Genomic DNA, 6,062 nt, shown 5'->3' with positions numbered 1-6,062 from the left:
TGAATTGGGCTCAAAGGCTAGGCCCATGGACTAATCAAGCCCAAACCCATCGGCTAACCAGGCCCAAGCTCATGAAGTCCATCAGAAAGCCCTATAAATAGAGGCACTCTTCTCATTTTGAGGGTCAGCAATTCTGTATTCCAGAGAGTTTAGAGAGAATTCTCTACAATCAGAAGACTCTTTGACTCTTGAAGCTGACCACGCTTGAAGACTGAAGTCCTTTGAAGATACAAACATTCTGAACACGCTTGAAGATTGAAGTCCTTTGAAGATACAAGCATTCTTCCAAGACTCGAAGCTCAAGAACATCCACATGCCCTGCTTCTATACATCAAGCGTATGCATTCAACCGAGAGAGAATAAGAGGTTCAAGCACTAGAGATCGAACCACAACGCATCAAATTAACATCAACATCAACACCAACTTAAGTTCAACTCCATGAAACAAGTTTCTCCGGAAGCGTCGTGCGAACACTAATCCTCCAAGAAGATCAACAAGCCCAAAAGTCGATCATCCAAGAAGATCAACAAGTCCAAAGGTCAATCATCTAAGAAGATCAACAAGCCTAAAGGTCGATAATCCAAAAGATCATCAAGCCCAAAAGTTGATCATCCAAGAAGATTAACAAGCCCAAAGATCGATCATCCAAGATGATCAACAAGCCTAAAGGCTGATCATCCCAGAAGATCATCAAGCCCAAAAGTTGATCATCTAAGAAGATCAATAAGCCCAAAGGTCGATCATCCAAGAAGATCAACAAGTCCAAAGACCGATCACCCAAGAAGATCAACAAGCTCAAAGGCCGATCGTTCAAGAAGATCAACTAGCTTAAAGATTATAGTTTATTTCGAAAGCATCAAAATACTATGTATTAGAGATTGTACTCACCTTCCACAAAATTAATACCAATACAAAGTTCAAGTTTCACGAAATAAATTTCTTTTGAAATCTCGTGCGAACAACCTCCCACTACTATTGCATGAATAAACAAAAATAATTGAGAAATAAAAAGAAACATAACAAAATTAGGAAACACAAGAATTTATATAGAAAATTCTAAACCTGGAGAAATTGTTATAATCACACAAAAATAATTCTCTCCCTGATCCCAATTACAAGAGCACTCTATCAAAGTTTCTATGTTACTCACACCCTTTAATTTAACTTTCAAACTAGAGAATAAATAAAATATAGAATTTAACAAGAGTTAGCACACCAAGTTTAAAGTGTTTCTAACTAGGACAATTAGAAAACAAAGACAAAGGCTTCTTTTATAGTTCTTGGAGCCCGTTACATCCTTTAACCTCTCGGAGATGGGACAACTGCAATTTTGATATTTTCCCAAAAACCTAACATATCACTCTAGGTCTAGGACTTGGAACTCGGACTCGGTATATGATAGTCCTAATATTCTTCTGCATTTCTTGTGTAACATCTTAAGCTTAGGATTCATACTAGAATTTAGAATCCATATTCAACATCTAATGGTTCCAACATATTCCTATAGGTCCTTTTAACATGTTTTATTCTCACTTACATGCTTCCTTGAAAAATTTTTAATAGGTCACTCAAGTAGGATTGCTTCAAACCAAATATACTTAACTCTAGAGTTACTATGATTCAATCAAGATAAAATAATGTGAACTTTGTTTTTATAGTCTTAATTCTTTCTTAATCATACTTGTATAACCTCACGATCGCTCTCACTTAGATATGGTCTCAATTTATTCATGTACCTTCCCCTTTTCGAACGTTACATATAAAAAAAAATCATTTTTAGATGTTAATAATAAAGGGAGACTTTGTAATAAGTATGGTTTTGATAAATAATAGGAAATCAGTCACATAATATATTTTTTTGCAAAAATGATACAAATGTAAGAATCTATATATCCATGATTAATAAAGGAAGACTTTGCAATCAATTGATCACCCTCACATCTCAATTGGATTGTATTATTTGATTACAAACTTGGAAGTGGGTACATCTGATACTGGGTATGCCCTAGTTTATTGTATATTGTACATTAGTCTCCTGAGTCATTAGGACAAGTAGGAGATTGTTGGGATTGGTGTCCTAATTCTCCCAGAGTCTCATTGTTTTGTAAAGATACACATTGTTTAATGAATAAAATAAGTGTTATTTAATTCTGGCATTTACTCATATCCAATAAACAAAGCTCCTTGGTTATCTTATGTGAACTTAAGTATGTATATGTGATATACAAGTGGATCATGCCTTAAGTGATAACCTAAATAGATCTGTAGTATAAGAATTAAGGTGGGATACCTGATCCTGATGACCCTAAGGATACGACCCGTTTTGTAGAGGTTTGCAAGTGTTGTAAACTACTACAGATGGTAGATCCTAACCATTCATGTGGAGATGTGCGAGCGGGGGTGTCCTATACAAAGAGTTTGTATAAGACCTGAACCACGAGAAACTAGACTCTGTATATAACACCATTGATACTAGAGACTTGCATCTCACCTAAACGACCATAGGTGACACGACCTCAATTCTGAGTGTTTTGGGAACTCCTGCCTTTGAGGTGGTCCTTTGATTAGTATGGGTGCGAGTGGCCAGATTGCCAACTCAACATGCCTACCTTTTTAGGGACTTGTCTGATCTAGGAGCTGGGAACTCAATCCACAATATGAAATTCACTCATTTTCCAAAGTAGGGATAAGTAGAGAGATTGCTCCCTTAAGGGCTGATTTCAGGGCTTGAACATAGTGGCCACAACTTCTCTTTGGAAGAGAAGACATAGTAGGACTATGACTTGTGTTCATTAGAGGGACTAGTGGTACTTAAGGAGACAGATGTAACTACAGGGGCATAACAATCATTGGCCCAACTGTACTTACGAGCGATCTGTGAAGGGTTGCCGTACTACTGATTGGTTAAGATGGACAGATAATATATCTATGCTAAGGAGAGTTCAGTTGTCGGTCTTTAGTAGAGTGCCTGGAAGTTAACGAATGGTGGATCCCGTGACTAAAGAGTTTAGTTAGTTATTCACGTACTGTTGGAGCTTCGAGCTACAGTTCCATGAGGTCCCCTTGGTAGCTCAATGGATTCAGTTGAGGATCAGTTCTTGGTGTTGATTTAAAATGTTCAAATTGACAAGAGGTATTTTGATTATATATGATATAATTGGTTTGATGTATGAGATACATCTAGTGGAGGATTGACATAAATGAGATTTACATTAAGTACCATGAATACAAAAAGAACTATGGGTTGTATATTTCATGAGATGAAATATTAAAACTATAGGTTATAAATATAGTATGATAAGTTGGTTATCATTTATATTTATAATAAAATTAATTATTGGATAATTAATTCTTTTTCTTTAATAATCAATTTAGTGGGTGGTTATCGGATTCATGGTAACTGTGAGTTTAAAAGGAAAGTGGTTTTCCTATTTTGAAAATGAGTTTTTACAAAAAGGTTGATAAAAGTGTTTGAGATTTCTCTCGGTGAAAAAAGGGAACTCACGGAGTCGTCAAGTAAATACAGATTTACTAAATGACGACTGGGCGAGCTAAAAGATCGTGCAGTATTTACCAAACGATCACATAGTTTTGCTAGACGATCACGTGCCCTAAGTAAACGATCGTGTAGAGTCTGTAGGCGACAAACCGAGCTAAGCGATGGCCTAACCGATCACATAGCTTTTCCTAGATGATCGCAGTTTTATCTAAACGATTGGGTAATTACCTATATGATAGGTCTCCACTATCTCCTAGTTTCCAGTCGTGTACGCGATCGGTGTTTCCTCCTTCATCGACCTCACACCAATCACACCAATCACAATCCCTTTATCTAAACGATCGCATAGTTTTCCTGCATTGGACTGATACCGACTGACAATCCCTATTGCATAGAAAATGTCGGGTCTAGTACACAACATTGCATACGTCAAGCTTCCTACAGCAGAAGCATAGGAAATCCGTCTCATCTCCTCAACTTCTTGAGGTGTCTTAGGACATTGATCCTTAGACAGGTCGATTCCATGCCTGAATGGTAACAAACCGCTTTTGGAATTCTGCATCATGTACTTGATCAACATTTGATCAATGTACGATGCCTGAGATAGGGCTAACTATTTTTTCTTGCGATTTCGAATGATCTGGATCCCGAAAACATACTGTGTCTCACCCAAATCTTTCATTTGGAACTGGGTAACTAGCCACACCTTAATGTCAGTCAGATACCCTACATCATTTCTAATGAGTAGGATATCATCCACATACAGTACCAGGAAAGCTACTGAACTGTTGATGATCTTCTTGTAAACACAAGGCCCATTAACGTTCTGATCAAAGCCAAACAACTTGACAATAGTGTCAAATCTGATGCTCCAAGATCTAGATGCTTGTTTCAGCCCATAAATGGACCTATTAAGCTTGCAAACTCTTTGCTCTTGATCTGGAACTATGAACCCTTCTGGTTGAGTCATATAGATGGTCTCCTCATGATTACCATTAAGCAAGGCAGTCTTGATGTCCATTTTTCATATTTCATAATCATAAAATGTGGCTATGGGTAGGAGAATCCTGATAGACTTAAGCATGACAACAAGTGAGAAAGTTTCCTCATAGTCAAATCCCTTAACTTGGGTATAACCCTTTGCCACGAGTCTAACCTTAAAGGTTTTCACCTTTCCATCTACACCTCTCTTTCGCTTATAGATCCACTTACACCTAATAGGTCATACCCTATCAGGTGGATCAACAAGCTCCCAGATGTTATTGAAATACATAGACTCCATTTCCTGGTTCATGGCCTTAACCCATTCATCTTTGTCAACATCCTCCATTGCTTTCTTAAAAGACAACGGATCCTCGACCCCATCATTCGTAATGAAGTTTTGGGCTTCAGTCAAACCCATGCAGCGGTCCGGTGGGTTCATAACCCTCCCACTACGTCGAGGTAGTCTTAACTCTTGAGCTGGTTAACTAGACGTTCTGACCTCAACAACTCTTGTTGATCTGTCGGCCTGTTCAACAACTCTTGTTGATCCCCCAGAAGTCTGAGTCTCACTAGAGATCTCACATAAAACGAGCTTACTTCATGGCTTATGATCCCTCATGTGATCTTTTTCCAAGAAGATAGCATTTTTGGAAACAAACACTTTGTTCTCACTCGGATCATAGAAGTATCCTCCTCTCATTTCCTTGGGGTAGCCCACAAAGAGGCAAACCTTCGAACGCGGTTCCAACTTCTTTGGGTTAGTCGCTAGCACATGTGCCAGAATGTCCCAAATCCTGAAGTGGCATAAACTACCTTTACGACCTCTCCATAACTCAAAAGGTGTTTCAGAAACACTTTTTGAGGGAATATTTTTCAGGATATAACAAGTAGTCTGCATTGCATAACCCCAAAACAAGTATCAAAGATGAGCATAACTCATCATAGACCGAACCATGTCCAACAAGGTTCTGTTTCTCCTTTCAGATACACCATTCTGCTGAGGTGTACTGATAACGGGCAGAAATGCATGTTATCATAGTGCTAAATCCTTAAACAATGTTGGATTGCGTTGATGAAATATGTTAAATTGCATCCATTAAGCATGTGCAGTCGCATGCGTCCAATGCATTACAGTAGTTGACTTTATATTTTGTGCAGAATAATGCGTTAACGTAATGAAAAGAATGCGATCATAGGAATACATTGGTCGAGCGCAACTTCACTACAAGACTTTGCGTTGATCGTGCTCGCAAACATTCACCCCAAGAAGAATCACCGCAACATGGTGGACGCATCCAGACGAAAGGACAATTAAGATCGATGGGACAGAAAATTGCTGACAGTCGGATCCAAATTAAGTTGACAGCTAATAATGGTCACAAAGTACATCCAGCTTTATCGGTGACGGCGCATCAGTCAGGCATTAAAACTGTCCCATCTGTACAACCAGAAGAGAGAAGCCGCCTTTCACCTTTGATGCCCTATAAATACCAAGTACATTCTTCAGAGAAGGGGTTAAGCGGTCGATTATTTCACATCACTTTACAAGTTCACACTTCTGTTTATAGTTTTCTTTTC

This window comes from Benincasa hispida, chromosome 8, assembly GCF_027475165.1.
Source record: "Benincasa hispida cultivar pf3 chromosome 8, pf3_genome.v1.1, whole genome shotgun sequence".
NCBI classification, from domain to species: Eukaryota; Viridiplantae; Streptophyta; class Magnoliopsida; order Cucurbitales; family Cucurbitaceae; genus Benincasa; species Benincasa hispida.
This window is presented reverse-complemented; position numbering follows the sequence as displayed.